Raw genomic sequence first — 22856 nt, 5'->3', positions numbered from 1 at the left:
CGACAAAAATTCAGAGAATAATAGGAGTAAGCTATAGGAGAGAGAGGTAATATACGAGTACATTACGTACAAGAGCCCAGAGGGAATAATAAAAATGGACTACCAAGAACAAAGTGCTCTGATTAAAAGGGATGTAAGACAGGGATGCAGTCTTTCGGCCCTTCTGTTCAATATGTACATCGAAGAAGCAATGGTCGAAATAAAAGAAAGATTCAGGAGTGGAGTTAAAATCGAAGGTGAAAGGATGTCAATGATACGATTCGCTGATGACATAGCCATGCTGAGTGAAACTGATGAAGAATTACAGGATCTACTGGACAGAATGAACAGTCTAATGAGCATAGGGTAGGGATTGAGAGTAAATTGAAGAAAGATGAAAGTAATAAGAAGTAGCAGAAACGAGAACAGGGAGAAATTAGCATCAGGATTGATGGCCACGAAGTAGATGTAGGTACGGAATTCTGTTACCTAGGCAGCAAACTAACCAATGGCGGACAGAGCAAGGAGGACATCAAAAGCAGACTAGGACTGGAAAAAGGGCATTCCTGGCGAAGAGAAGTGTAGTAGTATCAAACATTGGTCTCAGTTTGCGGAATAAGCATCTGAAAATGTACGTTCGGAGCACAGCATTGTATGCTAGTGAAACATTCACTGTGGGAAACCGGAACAGATGAAGTCGAAGCATTTGAGATGTGGTGCTACAGAGGAATGTAGAAAATTAGGTAGACAACCAAGGTGAGTAATGAGTAGGTTCTGTGCACAATCGTAGAGGAAGGGAATGCGTGGAAAACACTGACAAGGAGAATGGACAGGATGGTAGGATATATTTTAAGACATCAGGGAATGACTTCAGTGGTGCTAGAGGGAGCCGTAGAGGGAAAATACTGTAGAGGACGACAGAGAAGACAGAGACTGGAATACATCCAGCAAGTAATTGTGGACATAGGTTCCAAGTGCTAGTCCGAGATGAAGTGGTTGGCACAGGAAAGAAATTTGTGGCTGGCTGCATCAAACTAGTCAGAAGACCGGTAAAAAAAAAGAAAAGACAGCCCTCATTTCTTGTATCTTATCTTCATGGTCCTTACGTGCTTATGTATGTTCTCGGCAGTAGAATCGTTCTGTAGTCAACTTCAAATGCTGATTCTCTAAATTTTCACAGTAGCGTTCTCTGAAAAGGATGTCGAGTTCCCTCCACCGATTCCCATTTTGAGTTACTGAAGCACGTCCGTAACAATTACGTGCTGTTCGAATCTGCCTGTAACAAACCTAGCAGCCCACCTCTGAAATGCTTCGATGTATTCCTTTATTCCGACCTGATAGGGATTCCGAACACTCAATCAGTACTCAAGAATAGGTCGCACTAACGTCCTATACGCTGTCTCCTTTATGAGCCACACTTTCCCCTAATTCTCCTCCAAATAAACCGAATCTACCATTTGTCTTTCCTACCGCAATCCTCATATGCTCGTTCCATTTCATATCGCTTAGCGACGCTACACCCAGATATTTAAACGACGTGACTCACTCAAGCAGGACACTACTAATGCTGTATTCGAACATTACGGGTTTGTTTCTCCTATTCATCCTCTTTAACTTACATTTTTCTACATTTAGAGCTAGCTGCCATTCACCACACCAACTATAAATTTTGTGTAAATCATCTTGTATCCTACTACAATCACTCAATTTCTACACCCCACCGTACACTGCAGCTGCATCAGCAAGTAACAACGAACTGCTGCCCACCCTGTTCTCCAAATCATTTATGTGTATAGAGAATATGGCGGTCCTATCACACTTCCCTGAGGCACTGCTGACGATACCCTTGTCTCTGATGAACACTCGCCGTTGAGGGCAATATTATGGGTTCTATAACTTAAGAGGTCTTCGAGCCACTCACATATCCGTGACCCTATCTCATGTGCTCCTACCCTCCTTAAAAGCTCGCAATGGGGCACCGAGTCAAACGTTATCCTGAAATTTAGGAATATGGAATCTACCTGTTGCCCTTCACCCGTAGTTCGTGGGTCAACACCAGTAACGATTTACTGCATAAAAAATAAGAAATATAATAATATATCAATGAGAAATATAATACGATCTTATTAAAAAAATTGGAATTTTCCAACAATGTGTTTTTAGTTTGATATAATTTTCTAATGAAACCTTATCTTCAATTGCTCTGGATGTAATTTTACGTTATGGGTGGTAACAAAATTTGGAATCTAAAACCTCATCTCAGTGTGTCGTCGAGTAGGATCATGTAACAGATCTGATACTGACCTTTCAACCAGATGCAGAATTTAGCCGCTACCGGGACTACTCCATCCAGGTTTTACGAAGAGAGAAAGCTTTGTGACGGCGTCAGCTTTCACGTTCCGCCTTCCCTTCACCCAGAACATCACAAAAATTACAGCGCACAAGCACTCATTACTGCCTCCACACCGCAACAGGAAAACCGTACTAACACCTAATAGGGGAAGAAATGACATATCATCTCTTCTGGACTTTTTCCGGGAAGCAGTCAGGTATACCAGCATTGCTTCCAATGTCAATTTGTTGAGCGTACGACTGATTCTGATTGTAAGCGATTTTTGGAGTTACATGAAGCTCATAGCCCCTATTATGAAGATTTCTCGAGACGCAGCACGTGATTTTAAGAAAGACTTTGTACTTTGCAGTTGTACTAAATATTATTACAGCTATTTAAAATTATCTTATCTGGCTTCTTTCGTGGAATACTTGATTACTCTGTTTCATGGAATCAAAAACAAATCGGACAAAATAAACTGCTGGCCACCGTAAATGCAACACCCTGAAGGAAGCATCCGAATCAAGTGAAATTTACACCATGGGTTTGCAGCGATGAGATATGCAACTGATTAGAATGTCAGCGCAGACGCACATCACACGCGCCTGTGGCGCCGCCTCATAGCGCCATTTAAGGCTTGGCGATTTCGACGAGTGTACGTTCGGCACGTGTGTTTACCTTGTGGTTGTTTCACAAGACGATCAGTTATGCCTCGTAGACAACAGCGAACATCGTTTGATCAAGTATCCGAGTTCGACAGAGGAAGGATAGTGGCTTACCGAGATTGTGGATTATCATACAGAGAAATCGCTAGTCGTGTTGGACGAAACAAAACAACCGTAATGCGGATATGTGACCGTTGGATGCAGGAGGGTACGACGGACCGACGTGGTCGATCGCATTCACCTCGGTGCAGCACTGCACGCGCTGATAGGCAAATTGTGCGCATGGCAGTGACGGATCGCTCAGTGACATCCCGAACCATAGCACAGCACATTGCGTCTGTAACGCATTATCCAGTGTCTGCGCGTACCATTCGACGCCGTTTACAGCAGAGTGGTCTGTCCGCAAGACGTCCATTGCTTCGTCTACCATTGACGCAGAACCACAGACGTCTCCGTCGCCAATGGTGTGATGACAGACGGATGTGGACGGCAGAATGGAATGACGTTGTCTTTACTGACGAGGCACGCTTCTGTCTGCAGCACCACGATGGTCGGATTCGAGTGTGGAGACACCGTGGAGAGAGGATGCTGGACAGCTGCATTATGCACCGCCACACTGGTCTTGCACCAGGTATTATGGTATGGGGCGGTATTGGATATTACTCTCGCACGCCTCTAGTACGCATTGCCGGTACTTTAAATAGCCGGCGCTACATATCCGAGGTGCTGGAGCCAGTTGTCCTTCCTTACCTTCAGGGCTCGGCCACAGCCATGTTTCAACAGGAAAATGCGCGACCACACGTGGCACACATTGTCCAAAGGTTCTTCGTCAATAACCAGATTGAATTGCTTCCCTGGCCGGCTCGCTCTCCGGATCTTTCGCCGATAGAAAACATGTGGTCCATGGTTGCTCAACGAGTGACCCAGATTACATCCCCAGCTGCCACACCAGATGATCTTTGGCAACGTGTGGAAGCTGCTTGGGCTGCTGTACCGCAGGAACACATCCAACGTCTCTTTGACTCAATGCCGAGACGTGTGGCAGCGGTGATCTCCAACAATGGCGGCTACTCTGGCTACTGATTCTGGCAGGAACCACATGTCACAGACGTCTGTAAACGTAATCATTTGATACTTGGTCAACATGTTATCTACAAAATAAATTTTGTTGTGCTACCTCTTGTCTTTCTTGGTGTTGCATTTACGGTGGCCAGCAGTGTACTTTCGCTTCCAAGGGGCAGGCGTCAAAAGTCAGAACCTCTACTTTCTTCCTCACACGTTTTGGCGACTGAATCTAATTTCATCAGATCAAGGACAAGTGGCAGCGGATATCATTAAATAATATGAGATGGTTTAATTGATTACGCCACATCTTGCCATGAAGAGAAGAGTGACCGCATGTAAAGCTACAGACTGAAGTATTATACGAGCTACTTAAGGTAAAAATAGTTTGAAGAAGGTGTCATTGAGATTTAGCTGTGAGTTTATGATGAAGAAAATAAATGTGTGAAAAACAAAGAAAAAATGTACAGGGAAGTGATAGATATAGAAGCTAACGGGGGTTTCCTTTCAGTAAGACAACGTCAAGTTGTATGTGATACTAAACGTACTTGATAGTTTCCCGTGCCATGATTGAATATGTTAATAAAGGAAGTCTTGCAAATCGATGATATCGATTTTATTGTATTAAAACACAGTTTACCCTGTAGTACTACTGTAAATCAATGAATTTATGTTACATTTGTGACTGTTTCGTGTCGTAGCTTGTTTTTTAGATGACATATCCATCATGAAAATATCATTAATTAGCGAACCCGGCAATACCGCGCAATTGCTAATTATGTATGGTAATTGGCTATACTTCCTAATCTCCTTCTCCCACCTGTCTCCGTCTATCTTCTCGTCACACCTCCGTTTGTTCATTTCCATCCTTCTCCACGTCTCTCTATCCATCACCTCCAGCCCCTTTCTCTTCCCCCTGTCTCTCTCCTCCCTCTCTACTTGTCCATCTTCTACTCGCTATTCACTATATCAATTTACACCCCTCTCTCTCCTTCTCTTCAGCCCGTTGACAAACTTTGTTTATTGTTATGCCCTACGAATTCTTGACTGGGGATTGAATTCGCTTAAAATGAATGGGTAAGTCCTATACAGGCTACGACAAACCTACCTTGCTGCTGCATCTGTGAGATTAGTACCTCCAACGATAGTATTTCGCATAGTTTTAATCTGTGAAAGGGTATGATTACAAAGTTTCGGACGACTCAGAGTCCTTGGCAGCATTCTAATCATAAGCCAATAAGCCATAAATACAATCTCCCCGTTTTCTATTAAAAGCGACAGCGAGGAAGAAAACAACACAGCATATAGGTAAGTACACAATTTTCCTTTAAAACTGTAAATGAGGAGAAAAGATATGACTGCGTGAAACAATTAGTCACTAAGAATGACTGCAGAAGAGACGATGAAACCACAAATTTCCGCAGTACGACATATCACAAATTTTTCTTCCTCGCTGTCGGTTTTAGTAAAAACCCTATACTCCGTTGTTTGAGAAAATATACAGCCTATGTCAGTCTGAATGTTTATTAGAGCACCAATTAAAAATCTGAAGTAAATCGGCGAAGAACTTGTAGATATTTTTCCTAAAAACCTTTACCGTTTTTATATTGTGTTTATATATGTATATACCGCATATAGTTAGGAAATGTAAAGCCCATATGCGTCTGTGCGTTTATTATAGTGTTACGTAAAAATCTGAATTAAATTGGTCAGGAACTCTTCGACCTTTTTTCAAACAACATTTACGATTTATATACACTATGTGATCAAAAGTATCCGGACACCTGGCTGAAAATGACTTACAAGTTCGTGGCACCCTCCATCGATAATGCTGGAATTCAATATGGTGTTGGCTCACCTTTAGCCTTGATGACTACTTCCACTCTCGCAGGCGTATGTTCCATCAGGCGCTGGAAGGTTTCTTGAGGAATGACAAGATATTCCTCACAGAGTACTGCACTGAGGAGAGGTATCGATGTCGTTCGGTGAGGCCTGGTACGAAGTCGGCGTTCCAAAACATCCCAAAGGTGTTCTGTAGGATTCAGTTCAGGACCCTATACAGGCCAATCCGTTACAGGGATGTTGTTGTCGTGTAACCACTCCGCCACAGACCGTGCATTATGAACAGGTGCACGATCGTATTGAAAGATGCAATCACCATCACCGAATTGCTCTTCAACAGTGGGGAGCAAGAAGATGCTTAAAATATCAATGTAGGCCTGTGCTGTGATAGTGCCACCAAAAACAACAAGGGGTGCAAGCCCCCTACATGAAAAACACGACCACACCATAACACCAACGCCTCCGAATTTTACTGTTGGTACTACACACGCTGGCAGATGACGTTCACCAGGCATTCGCCATACCTACACTCTGCCATCGGATCGCCACATTGTCTATCGTGATTCGTCACTCCACACAACGTTTTTCCACTGTTCAATTGTCCAGTGTTTACGCTCCTTACACGAAGCGAGGCGTCGTTTGGCATTTACCGGCGTGATGTGTGGTTCAAATGGTTCAAATGGCTCTAAGCACTGTGGGACTTAACATATGAGGTCATCAGTCCCCTAGACTTAAACTACTTAAACCTAACTAACCTAAGGACATCACGCACATCCATGCCCGAGGCATTATTCGAACCTGCGACCGTAGCAGCAGCGCGGTTCCAGACTGAAGCGCCTAGAAACGCTCGTCCACAGCGGCCGGCGTCATGTGTGGAATTGGAAATTTGTGGAAAGGTCTTATGGGACCAAACTGCGGAGGTAATCAGTCCCTAAGCTTACACACTACTTAATCTAACTTAAACTAACTTACGCTAAGGCCGACACACACACCCATCCCCGAGGGAGGATACGAACCTACGAAGGTGTAAGCCACGCGGACCGTGACAAGGCGCCCCTGACCGCGTGGATACCCCGCTCGGCTGTGATGCGTGGCTTACGAGCAGCCGCTCAACCATGAAATCCAAGTTTTCTCACCTCCCGCCCAACTGTCATAGTACTTGCAGTGAATCCTGATGCAGTCTGTAATTCCTGTGTGATGGTCTGGATAGATGTCTGCCTAATACACATTACGACCCTCTTCAACTGTCGATGGTCTCTGTCAGTCAACAGATGAGGTAGACCTGTACGCTTTTGTGCTGTACGTGTCCGTTCACGTTTCCGCTTCACTGTCACATAGGAAACAGTGGTACTAAGGATGTTTAGGAATGTGGAAATCTCGCTTAGAGACGTGTGATCCAAGTGACACCCAACCACGTGACCACATTCGAAGTCGGTGAGTTCCGCTGGGCGACCCATTCTACTCTCTCACTATGTCTGATGACTACTGAGGTCGTTGATATGGAGTACCTGGCAGTAGGTTGCAGCACAATGCACCTAATATGAAAAACGTATGTTTTTGGGGCTGTCCGGATACTTTTGATCACGTAGTGTATTGTATATATCCTGATGTACCTCACCTGTTAGAGAACTATGTAGACTATGTCCGTCCGAACTTTTAGTGTCGTGCAGAAATCTGAAGTAAATCGGGTGAGAACTTTTCGATTTTTTTTGGTAACAACTTTAAACAACGATTTGTCTTTATGTAGTAGTGTAGATGAGTAGGCTAATGGCCAGAGTGACGTGATAAAGTAAATGATTTATTTGTTGAAAGAAATGAAAATAGTAATAAAGGTCAAATTAACAAAATTTTGTGGTATTCTGACAAATAATCTGTAATGGTCGCCTCTACACGAAATGCCATGGAAAGAAACAGACGTTAAATTAGCAACAACCAACTAAAGGTAGCTAGCTGATATCATTACACGAATGCTTTTTGTGTTACATATATTGGAAAATTTTCACTTGCACATGACGGTTGTTTGCAAAGATATTCAAATGAAGGATTAAATAACAGTATTTATATTACATGGTGGAGAGAGTGTAGCCGTACCAAAGATGGTATGTGTATTTCAACTTTGTGAAACTGTTGTTGGTAGATTTCTCACTAGAGATGGGTAGTTCGCGAACGAACGGGTGCAAAGGAACGGTTCAACAAGATGAACGAAAGGACCGAGGAACGAATTCCAAGGAACGATCGGTTCATAGTTCACTTCGGTCGCCGCGGTCCACTTATAGTTCCCGGGAACGAGGAACGATCGGTTCATAGTTCACTTCGGTCGCGGCGGTCTACTTATAGTTCCCGGGAACGAGGAACGATCGGTTCATGGTTCACTAGTTCACATCGGTGGTGGCGGTCTCTTCGGCAGTTCTCGTTCCAGCCTCGGTCGCGTGCTCGTCTCAGTCTCGGTCTCCCTCGGCCGCACTGGCCGTTCTTCGCATGACCACCTGTTTCAGTTCCACTGCCGACTGCTCCTAGTTAGTTCAATATCCAGTTGTTCGTTTCGTTCACTGCGCTCGCCCATTTTACATGTGTTCCATACTGTTCTTGCACTTGGGTCTGGCTATTCAGCGTCCACGACCGGTAATCAAAAAGTATTTCATACTTACGTAAATTACATAAAAATTACGTCGTATGTAATAGGTACGTCTTTTCAGGTAACAAAAGGACATATCAGCTCACTTCATTATATCGATGAACAGCAGAAGACATACTTATAACAAGGCAACTTTTTCTGTTATTAATATATTTTTTTGTGTCATCGACTTTTTTCTGTTATTAATATATTTTTTTGTGTCATCGACTTGATTTAGCAACTAACTTTCGATACTTTGCTTAATTTTTAGTGTAAGAAAATTATATAAAACGATTTTCGTGTATCTTTCATATACAAAACATTACATTTACGAAGGCTCTAATTGTTTTTAAGTTTCGTTGTTTCCAATTTGCATTACCTGCTAGTTTGGTTTCTTCGGAAAAAAAGTGGGTTGTGGGTCATTTTGTCTCAGTAGGAAAAGCGGTGCCTCTCCATTTGAAAAGACATAGATTGCTATAAACTCGTATTTACTTATTATCTCAAAAACATTTGTTCAGAAGGAACTTTCAAACCAAAAACTTCATTACTGCGAACTTAATTATTATTATTATTGCTGCATTAACTTTAATAATGCAACATAAAAACCTAATTTTTACTAAGCGTGTGACGCAAGTATGATGAGAAAAGCACATTTTATTTTATGCTTCCATTAAGTCTACTTCGCCTACGAACTCAGAGACAACGTGAAGTATATTTAGGGTGTAAACGCTTATTGTTTACAACGTAGCATAGCTATGTAGTGGAAGTCGAAACGAAGAATTTTATACAAGACACTTGTGGTCTATTAAGTTGGGAAACAGCCACCAACAACAGGTTTACAAGACTACATGTGCTATATAGGCCATGCGCGTCGCGTGAGAGTTTCATGTTCTCTTCTCCAGCTCTCTACACATCGTCATCGATTGTTGCTTGCATTAGCTTGTTATTTCTTCACTGTCTAATTATTACATGTTTGTCTGTTTGTTGTATTTGCTCGTAACGGGCAACACATCGTCCGTAATTGGCGAGCAGTCTGTACTCGGGGCCGGTTTTCCGTGCTCCACCCTATATTATGTCCCTGCGATCAGCCACACAACGCCACAGTTGGCTAAACGAAAGGTTCTGCAGAATCACGGAAATTACTTCAAGTGTGTGAGAATTCTGTAATGAATAAAAGCTCTATACTCCAGAGGGGAGGGAAGTGCCCCCTCTTTGTGCCCTCCATCCTTCAGTCACCTACACTGCTAGTTTTCAGTCTTTGATAAGAACCATGTACCAAGTACAAATGAACGGTGAACGAGTAAAAATGAACGGTTCCCAAAAACAACGATCGTCAGTGAACTAATTCCCAAGGATGAACGAGTTTGCCCATCTCTATTTCTCACTACAATCTCAAACAGGAGCAGAAAATAAGATGTGTTGAGCACAGTGTAATGGAGTGCACTCTCTGGAACCGAATTCGTTTTTATTTTCCCAGCAAGAACTATACCCTAAAAACGGTCACGTAGTGAGTAGCTGGGAAGTCCAGACCAATACTACACGTAACAGGTTCTAAGTTGAAGCTAGTGGAATGCAAAACAGCTCCGAATAAAGTCGAGAGGAGACAGACGTCACGATTGCATGTTCGCGTGGGACCAACTTTACCAAGTGTCGCCGAGTCGGAGGGTGGAAATATTGGCAATTTCGTATGCAAATGACGACTCAGGAGTTCTGCAGCTGCAAAACAACTAAGTCGGTGTGACGCTGCGGAGACAGAAGTCTTAACTGCTTCAAGTGGGTCCCGCTTGTTCAACGCCTTCCTTCTGTGTACTAAGAACTACTACAGTAACTGCTCACTTCGCAACGTCATCGTTTAGCTAAATCAAGGAGGATATAACAATAAATCATGTTTAGTTCCAGTGTAGTGTATGAAGTGATCCGAAGCATCAGCACCACCAAACAGTACTTAAAAGATTGCAGGACTACCCTTTGCACTTTGCTACAGCTAAGTAGTTCAGTTCAGAATCACTCTGGGATGACTCCCTCTTTAAATCCTCGTACTGATTCAACAGTTACTGTAATAAAATCCCTGCAGCGGCCGTAACCAAAATGAATAAGGGAACTTCCACGAAATCAGCATCTGAACTGAGAAAGGTGGTAGTGCCACGAACCGAGAGTTGAACGAATCACAAAATTAAGACAAGGCTATAAGTTATCTGGAACGGACCTTTTTTTCACGCAGTCTCGTTACAATCTAATCTCATTTGAGTAGTGCATTTTTCAATACATGAGCTGACATTTTGACAATGAGCCAAGCCGCTTGAAACTACTTCTACGAATTGAAATGTTAACACAGTGTACTACAGCCAAGGTGGTCATTATCTGCAAACTTCGTGTTTCACCCTTTTACTACGCTGTCTCTTTAACTTTTTTTTTGCAACTATTAACGCAAAGAAATAACTGCAGAACAGTTAAATTAATTTTTTTTTAAATTATTTCACAAAATAAATTTAACTGGCACTGTAAAGTAACCTTTTCCCTAAAAAATCATTGGTCATAGGTTCTGTATTTAATTCGCAATCCATATTTTCAACTGCAGCTTGCGAAGTCACTACCTCTAACAATTCACAAGATGGTACAATAAAAATACACCTCAATTTTTTGTACAGAACATCATTTCAGCAGTCTGCGACTGATTTTTTTTTTTTAAATTGTATATTCACAGGCATAGACACATACGTTTCAAACACGTTGTCGGTTTCACCGCTAGCGGCCATATGCAGACCTATGACGGAAGTTAAATGTAAGTGAAAAATTAAATAATTACAAGAGAGTGCTGGAACGTAATACCTTTTTTATGTTAAAACTGTTACTGCTTTTTAAACAAAGTAAAAGTTATTGACATTCTACATCTTTATTATTCATGTCTACAAATTTACAGTCTTCTGCCATTAGAGGGTTGTGAACTGAAGCGTGTATCATAGTGGTGTGTAATACAACTGACTCGATGCGTGGAAAACAGCGCGGTGCGATCGAGTTTAGAACTTGAAGAATTCGTCCACACATGGAGATACATCTGCTTAGCTTAACAATACCAGACCGGACACGAGCGCTGCGACATCTGCAACAGTCCGACGTCCTGGGTTCACTATCAGCGAATACCTTCCATACAGTCGCTACTTGGTCCCATCCGATGTTCATTTGTTTCCGAAACTTAAAGGACACATTCGAAGAATAAACATTGATAGTGATGAAGCGGTCCAAGCTTTGCTGGAGTTATGGCTCCGTCACCAGGCTCAAACACGGAGCAGTGACGGTATCAACAAACTGGTTCTCGTTGGGAGAAATGTTTTCGGCGCCAGAGTGACTATGACGAGAAGTAAATGTGTAGACCAGAAGAATAAAGGTGTTGCATATTAATAACGTTTGTTTTATTTAAAAATCTTGATGAGTTTTCACATAAAATCTTCGGAAGCGTCACTTTCCATCACGCCCTCATAAAGACTTTGAAACATAGAAATGTCATACCATAAGACCACTAGTAAGCACAGTGAGTAACCGACATTATCAACATAGATAAAGGACGAGCGTCATATATATAAACACTCGTCCCCAGAGGACATTTAGCTAACTCTTCATGCGAGCTTTGAATATCTGTTGAATCAAATGAAATAAAACTGAAAGGAGCGAACGTAAATATTTTAATGACTAGATTCTGCATAGCATAATGGAAAAGCGAGAAACATATAGAAGGAGAAAAGGAAAAGAAATTGAAGTTTTCTGTTTGAGAGGTCTAGTAATACTACTTCAGTGATTATAAAATCGAGTCAGATATACAAATAAGTTGGCAGGATGAGCCCACTTATCAGTACGACGTTGCACCCCGTCTGGTCTGGTGTATGCAGTTGAAAAGAGTGCCATAAAGCCGTTTTATCTTCTCGTGAGGCATGCTGGCCCACACCTGTTGTATCTGGTCCTTGGTATACTGCGCACTAAAATTGAAACGGAGTTGACGTCCGGGCTATTCACACACATGTCCTCTCAGGGCAGATCTTGGGTCTTTCTGGTCACGAGAGGATCCCGGCATCACTCAATCGTTTCACTGGGCCACCTGGTATGTGTGAACGAGCATTGTCCTGTTGAAATATGGCGTCATGATACTGTTACACGGAACATATCTCATGAGGACGCAGGATGTCCGTGACGCGACGCCGAAACGGCAGAAGAAACACCGCTATACTCCTACAAATGAAAGGAATAGAGGTACATCTTCCCAGGTCGCCGACATACTCATCGGCGATGGCCATCCGAGACAGTGTAGAACTGCGATACATCTCTGACCACAATGCAGCGCCACTCTTAAACACACCATGCTTCCCAGTCAGGGCGGTAATTTCGGAGTCCAGTTGCTGCTAGTCTCCGACAAATGATGAGGGTTGACACATAATCTTTCGGGAAGTGCCATAGGTGTTCTCAGATCGTAGGAACAGATGAAAATAGGATACGATCTACTAGGGCCACAACTTGGATATGTTCCGTCGTGCAGTACAATATAGAGTAATTGTCCGATCATAATGCCCAACAGATCTGGATGCTCCACGATTCAACTAGCCGCCTAAACCGAGTTCCACGATGATGCCGTTTCCATACTTTCTCAGGTGCTGACAACGCTCTCTCAAAACAGTACGCGGCGCCTCTGTGTTCTTTACAGTGATCACTCGACATCTGGTGCTGTTCATGTCCCATGCTAACATCATTAAACACGAGCAACACTAATAGACTCTAGTGGGTTCTACCTGTCACGGAGATTTGCTACTCTCATCATTTACATACCCGCCAAATCTGTGTAAGTGTATGAAGTTACATTGACATCCGATCCTGTATTCACTTCTTTTGTCTGGCATCGCATAGTCCTGCATCAGATCAGGACGAAAGAATAATCCATACATTCTGGAATAGTCCGAGCAGTATACGGGTTGTCCCAGGAGGAAAGATCATTACTCAGAGGTATCACAGGAACGAAAGATATCTTGCAAACATGAGCTCTGAATTGCATACCTTAAGAGCTATGAGTTCTTCTCCGTCTTCGATAGTGTGAAAGAAATATCTTCTACTGCTAGCTCCTTGGTTTTCGTTTTTTTGAAAAGTGCTGATACGGACCAAAACAAGTTCTAAAGCGCATATCTTAAGAACTGTGAACGCTTGATCATCTTCCCCACTGTGAATCTTCTACTGAACAAGTGCTCACACCTCTTGAGGTATGTATTTTACAGACCATTTTACTCGACTATTTTTTATTGTTTTGGTCCATATTACTACTCTCAAAATGTGAAAAAGCAGAGATGTTGCAGTAGAAGAGATTTCTTTGACATAATCAAAGATGAAGAAGTGCTCATATTCTTTAAATAAGCATTTCAGAGCCCACGTTTACTACGTTTCTTTGCTTCGAATGATTGTTCCTCTCATATCCCTGAATACTGTCATGCCTGCTGGGACATCCTGTATGTGGAAAATGTGGGACATCTTGTTTTAATACCTAAATGTTTCCGAGAAGTTTTTCCATCGACAATGGGTTCGTTTATTCTCTGGAAAACAGCATAATAAAAAACTTTTGCATCATAATACATAACAGTTTTTTGGATTACGGTGACTACATTATTAAAGTCATCATCATTTTAAGTCGTTGTGCTCATTGCTGAGCGTCGTGACCAGACGAACCAAGCATCTCCATCCCGGACGGTTGCCAGCTTCTTTCAGTGCCTGCTGAAGAGGTAGAGTGGAGATCTTCTTGCTTTAATCGACCCATCTCCTCACTGCTCTTCCTCTTGGTCTCGTGCCCTCGATCTTTCCTTGCCAGATTATTTTCTCTAGATTATCTCCAACTCTTCTCACAATATGGCCAAAGAACTGGAGAATTTTTTCGGTGACTCGAAAAGGAAGGCGTCTGGAGACATCGAGCTGTTCAATATTGGACACATTTATTCTTCTTTCGGTCAATTTTATGCGTAGCATCCTGCGCCAGCAGCAAAGCTCAAACGAATCAGTGCGCTGTTTGTCTCTGGCCTTGAGTGCCAGACAGAAAACACAAGTGTTTCAACTAGCCGGATCTTTGTGCAATTTGTTATTGCTCTGCTCTGCCAGATCTTGGTGAGCTTCTTCATAGCCACTCGACCTAGCGTGATCCGTCTTCTTATCTCATCTTCACAACTTCACGTGCTGCAGATGGTTGACCCAAGATAGATGAGGGAATGCACGACTTCCAGTTCCTTTAATCGACGTGTGAGCTGATCTGTTCTTCACGATCAATTATCATGTGTTTGGACATGCTGAGCTTGATGTCTAATCCAAATGTTAGACTGATGCCCTTTATTCTTGTTACTACCTAGCAAGTTCATCTTCGCTGTTTGCTAAAAGCACAGTGTCATCAGCAAAAGGGAGGTTGTTGATAGTTCTCCCACCAATTGAGATGCCTTTGGTCCAACCATCAAGTGCCTTCCTAATGACATGTTCTGCACAGTTGTTGTACAGTTGTGGGTATAGGACACAACCCTGAGTCACACCTTTTAGTACTCTGAAGGAATCAGACGTGCCAGCACATGTCTTTACAACTGCGAAATGATTATGGTATACACTTTTGATCAGTGCTATCAGGTGGGGTGGGACACTGAATTCTGCAAGCACATGCCACAACTTTTCCCAGACAATACAGTCAAAGGCTATGCTATAGTCAAGGAAGCAGATGAAAACAGGAACACCGAACTCTCGCGATTTTTCTATTATTTGTTTTATGCTGAGGATCTATTCACGAGCTCCTTTTTCTTCAACAAAGGAACCTGCTTGTTCTGTAGATATGACAGGCTGAATGTAAGGCTTCAAACGTTGGTTCAGGATCTAGGGCAAAATTTTACTTGCGTGAGATATGACGGCAGTAGCTCGGTAGTTGGAACAGTTCCTGATAGACCCTTTCTTGTGTAAGGGGATAAAGAGAGACTTTGACCAGTCATCCGGCCACTCCCCTGTTTCCCATATTCTTTTACAGAATGAATGCAGCACGTCAATACCTTCCTGTCCTATTTCCTCCATCATTTCTCCAGATATACCGTCTACACCAGGGGCTTTATAATTCTTCAGAAGTTGAATCGCATTCTTTATTTCACTGCGTAAAGTTGTAGGTTCCAAAGTAAGTTGCTCAACTGTTGTTAACTCCAGAGTACAGCTTTTCACAGTACAGTACTGTTTCCACCTTGCAACAACGTCTTCCTTGTCTCCGATAGGGTTACCCTTCTCGTCATCTACCACCCACGTACGAGGATTAAATTCATCGGTGATACTGCTATTATCTTGAAGAGATCACGTACCTCATCGCAAATAAGATGCTGTTCTATTTTATTACAGATACCATTAATGAAATGTTCTCTGTCCTTTCGACAATTCCGTTGTAATAATAGTAATAATAACAGAAAAAATATTAACAGGGCAAATATATAACTTCGTATAGCGTGCCGATGTTCATGTGGCTGTCTGACATTCACAGAACATCTGTTTGGTACATGTTGTCATCTAAAATTAATCAGAGTTTTTCATGTTACATAATTTTCCAAATTTGAGGCCTAAAATGAAATGATTGGTTTACTTTTCCTTATGGTTCCATCGTCATTATATTAGGTTCTTTTGCAAACCAAGATTCGCCATTTTATTCTTTAAATGTCGTTTTTTAGAATAAAGTACTATTTTTCGAAAATGTGTTGGATATATGACGACTGTGAATCGTGTTTGTAAATTAATGAGTAAAGATTCATAGATTTCGCATTTTCATGCTTTACCTGTGTTTCCTAACACACTTTTCGTCTGTTCTGTGTGTTATTGGCTGTAATTTCGAATTTTGAATTGACTTTGTACTTTGGGGGACGTGGGTTTGTGTGTGTGTGTGTTTCAATTTGGGCTTTGGGAGATGTGTCCTTGAGTGTGTGTGTGTGTATGTGTGTGTGTGTGTGTGTGTGTGTGTGTGTGTGTGCTCGCGCGCGCGCGCGCGCGCGCCCGTGTGTTTGTTTTACGTGTCATGATCTCCTGATAGTTGCTTTAGATCTGCGTACAGGATTTCCATTGCAATGTGTATTCATTCATTTCTTCTTTTCCTTCCTGTATGACTTTTTGTACGTGGTAATTTCCGTCTATTATAAGTTTCTGTAGAGGGCAGTTGTCTGCTTTTGAGAATTTTTAATACTGTGTTTGTGTCTGTTGGTCCGTGTTTCATGTCCATGAGGTGAGCATCAAATGTTGAATGACTGCTGTTACTTTTAAGTTTCGTCTTGTGTTCAGTGTACCTGACTTGAATTTTCTACTTGTCTGTCCAGTGTAAATAGAGTAGAAGTCTTAGGGCGTGAGTTGGTAGATTCAAAAGGTGTCGTGTTAGCCTGTGTTAGTGTTTGTTCCCCTTGGTTTCTTTTGTACAGAGTTATGTTCTGTAGGTTATTTCCAGTCCTTGTTATCTGAATATGTTGCCAGTCCTGGGAGCTGATTTTTTGTTGTAGGAGAGTGCGTGTCGTTTGTTTGCTGTTACGAATGTTACTTTTTGAGATGTGTTGTCTGTCTTTGTGTTATGTGTCTTAGTGTTCTGTGTGATCATGTTCTGGGTGCCTATGGATGTGTGATGGTGTTGACCTATTTCCCGCTGTATGCTGGGTGTACTTTTAATTTTTGTTTTAATTTTGTGGTTTTCTTTACCTATCATGTTCCTTTTGTATACATTTTCACCTCCTCGTTTTTGCAGTTGTCCTCGTTGAAGGAAGTTTTAATCAACCTGTGTAACGTATTTGCTCAAGGTAGATCCATAGTTTCGATATTATATATTAGGAAGCAAACACGGACAAAAAGAAATATCTTCAACCACAAGATCGTTACTCTGGGCAATGTTAAATCAGTGGGAATATAACGAATGTTGTACGCTAACCTCAAAGATGGACAACTGAAATACTTATACTGCGCCACGAGCATGGAGCAAGAAGTGTCCTCCAGAACAAAGGATGTTAATTCTGGGCACGACTAAAAGTAAATCAACCGTTTCAATATATATAACTGCGCGAGGATTGCCTTGACGACATCATAATCCTTCCAACACGGCACTGGCCATCAGAACGTAGTCTCCGACATGGGTATAGATCCAGGACAGAAAAAGCCTAATACAGGTGACAGAAAAACGTCAGTAGAAATCCGGGAACAGGCTGCCCCGGTCCCGCGTTCAACAGGGAACGCTGCGCCCCAGTTCTGCCAGTCGTGCGTCCCATTGCAAGCTATACACCCAAACTGTCGACTGCCGCCAAAGCGTAGTGTGCCTAGCAATCGAGAACCCGGATACAGGCTGTCTTTGCAACAATTTAGTGACTCACAATTTACATAAATGTGAATAACCCGAAAAGTAGCTTTTATTGTTGTTGTTGTTGTGGTATTCAGTCCTGAGACCGGTTTGATGCAGCTCTCCATGCTAATCTATCCTGTGCAAGCTCCTTCATCTCCCAGTACCTACTGCAACTTACATCCTTCTGAATCTGTTTAGTGTATTCATCTCTTGGTCTCCCTCTGCGATTTTTACTCTCCACACTGCCCTCCAGTGCTAAATTGGTGATCCCTTGATGCCTCAGGACATGTCCTACCAACCGATCCATTCTTCTAGTCAAGTTGTGCCACAAACTTCTCGTCTCCCCAATCCTATTCAATACCTCCTCATTAGTTACGTGATCTACCCACCTAATCTTCAACATTCTTCTGTAGCACCACATTTCAAAAGCTTCTATTCTCTTCTTGTCCAAACTATTTATTGTCCATGTTCCACTTCCATACATGGCTACACTCCATACAAATACTTTCAGAAACGACTTCCTGACACTTAAATCTATACTCGATGTTAACAAATTTCTCTTCTTCAGAAGCGCTTTCCTTGCCATTGCCAGTCTACATTTTACATCCTCTCTACTTTGATCACCATCAGTTATTTTGCTCCCCAAATAGCAAAACCCATTTACTACTTTGTCTCATTTCCTAGTCTAATTCCCTCACCATCACCTGACTTAATTCGACTACATTCCATTATCCTCGTTTTGCTTTTGTTGATGTTCATCTTGTATCCTCCTTTCAAGACACTGTCCATGCCGTTGAACTGCTCTTCCAAGTCCTTTGCTGTCTCTGACAGAATTACAATGTCATCGGCGAACCTAAAAGTTTTTATTCCTTCTCGCAGGATTTTAATACCTACTCCAAATTTTTCTTTTGTTTCCTTTACTGCTTGCTCAATATACAGATTGAATAACATCGGGGAGAGCCTAGAACCCTGTCTCACTCCCTTCCCAACCACTGCTTCCCTTTCATGCCCCTCAACTCTTATAACTGCCATTTGGTTTCTGTACAAATTGTAAATAGCCTTTCGCTCCCTGTATTTTACCCCTGCCACCTTTACAATTTGAAAGAGAGTATTCCAGTCAACATTGTCAAAAGCTTTCTCTAAGTCTACAAATGCTAGAAACGTAGGTTTGCCTTTCCTTAATCTTTTTTCTAAGATAAGTCGTAAAGTCAGTATTGCCTCACGTGTTTCAACATTTCTACGGAATCGGCTTGATACATCGAGCTTCAGGTAGTATGCGAAATAAAGTGTGTTTATCAAATGCCAAAATTACTAAAATGTTCCTATCTGCAAATTCAATGTGGCCTTTCTACAGTTTACCTAGACCGTTCCTTTAAGCAATGTACATCTCTTACCTTGCAAGGGTTACTAGTTATCTTCTTTTATTAACTCCTTGCAGGATTTTAAAATATTTAAAACGTGTAATATGTGTATAAATGTGTAATATTATCATGTATTTTTAATTTTAGATTATATCATGATGTCATATTACCCTCGCAGCTAAGTGTCAGACTCAAAAAGAAGGAGTCCAATTTTCCACTCCTACCGTGCGTTGTAACGCTTTTCCACTTTCCAGTTACACTTTCATGTAAAGTGTATAAAATCAGAACTCGTTATAAAGTATGCTTCAAAGAAATTAAATTAATTTCCGTAATCCATGCCATTATTCTAAATGTGAATCTAAGTCTGTCTGTTACCTTTTCACCAGTAAACCCCTCAACAAGTTTTAATGAAATTTTGTATGGAGATAGCTTGAACTCTGTGGAAGAACAAGGCTACTTTGCAAATTAAAAAAGAAAAAAGCATCACCTTAGAGGTACGCGCGAGTGTAATGCGGAGGACGCTTCCGCGAAGGTCGGTGACTTGCGGTTGATAGATTATCGCATTGCAGTGCGAATCCAATGTATACTCGTGAATGAGGTTTCTGGAATTTTGAAAAGAGCTGCTACGCAATCTGGCGAAGCTGGATAGTTTTGACTGTATAATATCGTGGCGATACAATAATTAAAGGAACACTCGATATTCGTATTTAAAACTACTACGTAGGCAAAGCATTCTCAACACCGACGTTTCTGAGATTCCCGATTCTAGCGCAGTTTGTCTGCTACTGATGTGCGGATTAGCCGCGACAGCAGCTAAAACACCTACTTAAGCATCATCATTTGTTGCAGGTCGTGGTTGACGTTTCACATGTGGCTGAACACTTCCTGTTTCCTTAAATAACGTAACTATTCGACGAACGGTCCGGACACTTGGATAATGTCGTCCAGGATACCGAGCAGCATACAAAGCACACGCCCGTTGGGCATTTTGATCACAATAGCCATACATCAACACGATATCGACCTTTTCCGCATTTGGTAAACGGTTCATTTTTTCCCTTTATTGTTATTTTGATCACCTTACAAGGGCGAGCTGTCAGCAGCATATATGCCGCTCTTCAGCCTTGAGGGGTACAATAAGTATTACATATAGGTGGCACTGATAATACAATAAAAACGGCGGGCAAAAACTGTAGACACGGAAAACAATAAACATGGAGCCGTTCACGCTGGACGAGAAAAATCACCAACACTAGTTGACACGGTGCACATAACATGGATGATGGCGGCGGCACACGTGAACAGTGGTGGCGTGACGGCGAAAGAACACTAAACACAAAACGAAGGCACACACACGAGAGACTGATGGCGATGATCTCCGGCGCGAATGTTCACTGAGCGTGTACGAGTCCGGGGACTTGCCAAGAGAGGAGGAGGGGGGGTGGGAGAGGGAGAGGGGGAGCAGAGATGCCACGGGCAGGGGAGATAGGGGGAAGGGAGGAAGGGGGAGGGGAAGCCTGGGGGAAGAGGGGTGGAGGAAGGGGGATGGGGGAAAAGAAGAGAGAAAGGAGGGAGGGTGCCTAAAGGAAAAGACACAGGAAGTGGGGGGGAGGATCAAAGTTGATAGGAGGGGTAGATGGAAAGGAGGAGGACATCATCAGGGAGGGGTAGCTGGCGGAAGCCACCTTGGGAGAGGGTAAGGAGGGCGGAAAGATGGAGACCGGATGGGACATGGGAATACAGGCGCGGCAGCAGGCGGGGGTGGGAGAGGATGGGCGAGACTAGCGGGTGAGGAGGATCGAGTTTACGGGAAGTGTACAGGATCCGTATCCTTTCAATGAAAAGGAGGAGGTGGGGGAATGGAATGAGATCGTACAGGATCCACGTGGGGAGGGGAGATGGATGCGATACGTGAGGCAGAGAGCATAGCGTTCAAGGATTTGAAGGGATTTATAAAAGGTAGGGGGGCGGAGATCCAGGCCAGATGGGCGTAACAAAGGATAGAGTGGATGAGGGATTTATAGGTGTGGAGTGTGGTGGAGAGGTCTAGACCCCATGTATTGCCGGGAAGGAGTCAGGAGCGTGCCTTGGCTTGGATTGTCCGGAGATAGGGGGTCCAGAAGAGGCGACAGTGACGCCAAGGTACTTAATGGTGGGGGTAAGGGCGATAGGACGGCCATAGATGGAGAGATAGAAATCAAGGAGGCGGAAGGAAGGGGTGGTTTTGCCTACAATGATCGCATGGGTTTTGGAGGGATTGACCTTGAGCAACCACTGGTTGCACCAAGCGGTGAAGCGGTCAAGATGGGACTGGAGAAGTTGTTGGGAGCGCTGCAGGGTGGGGGCAAGGGCAAGGAAGGCGGTGTCATCGGCAAACTGGAGAAGGTGGACGGGGGGTGACGGCGGCGGCATGTCCGCCGTATACAAAAGGTACAGAAGGGGGGAGAGGACAGAGCCTTGGGGCACACCGGCGGAGGGAAAAAAGGTGTAGGAATGCGTGTTATGGATGGTGACGTAGGAAGGACGGTGGGAGAGAAAGGAGCCCATCAGACGGATGTAGTTAATGGGAAGGGCGAAAGTCTGGAACTTGAAGAGGAGACTGGAATGCCATATGCGGTCATAAGCACGTTTGAGGTCCAGGGAGAGGAAGATTGCGGAGCGACGGGAATTAAGCTGTTCGGAAAGGAGATGTGTGAGGTGAAGGAGAAGGTCGTCGGAAGAGAAGGACGGCCGAAAGCCACACTGGGTAATGGGAAGGAGGCGGTGCTGGCGGAGATGCTGGTGGATGCATTAGGTGAGGATAGATTCCAGGACCTTGCTGAAGACCGAGGTAAGGCTGATGGGACGGTAGGAGGAGATGGCAGACGGCAGTTTACCAGGTTTAAGGAACATCAGGATATGGGAGGTTTTCCACAGGTCGGGGTAGTAGCCGGTGGACAGGACTACATTGTAGAGCCTGGCCAGGGTGGAGAGGAAAGAGACAGGAGCTTCATGAAGGTGGCGGTAGGTGACACAATCTTGACCAGAAGCAGTATTGCGTTTTGTGCAGAGTGTAGCAATGAGATCCTGTGTAGTGATAGGGGCATTGAGTTCCGTGTGTGCGATGTTGTCCAAGTACTGGAAACCAGGTGCGAGGGGAGGGACAGAGGTGTCAGTTCGATCGCAGACATCCGGGAAGAGGGAGTAATCAAACTGGGGATCATCGGGGATGGAAAAGACATCAGAGAGGTAGGAGGCAATGTGATTGGCCTTACTAATGGTGATCATCATAGAGAAAAGGAAAGTAGGGGGAGGGTTTAGTTCCGGTAAGGTGACAGAAGGCTGACCAGAACTTGGACGAGTTGATAGGTTGGGTAGCATTTAAACGGGTGCATGTCTGTCGCCAGTCCCGGCGTTTCTCTGCTGCGAGCAAATTATGAATGTGTTGCTGGAGTTGCCGGTGGCGTCGTAGTGTGTCCGGGTCATGCTTGTGGAGGAAGGCACGGTAGAGACGGCGGGATTCACGGAGGAGGTGGACGGCCTGTGGGGTTAAGGTAGGACGGTGGGGGTGGATGGCGACAGTAGGGATGTGGGCCTCCACAGCGTCAGACATGGTCTGCTGGAGAAAGGAGGTGGCATGGGTTACATCATCAGGGTGGTGGTAGGTGAAGGGGTGGCTATCAACCTG

Source organism: Schistocerca piceifrons, chromosome 6 (assembly GCF_021461385.2).
Source record: "Schistocerca piceifrons isolate TAMUIC-IGC-003096 chromosome 6, iqSchPice1.1, whole genome shotgun sequence".
NCBI lineage: Eukaryota > Metazoa > Arthropoda > Insecta > Orthoptera > Acrididae > Schistocerca > Schistocerca piceifrons.
Note: the sequence above shows the minus strand (reverse complement) of the source record.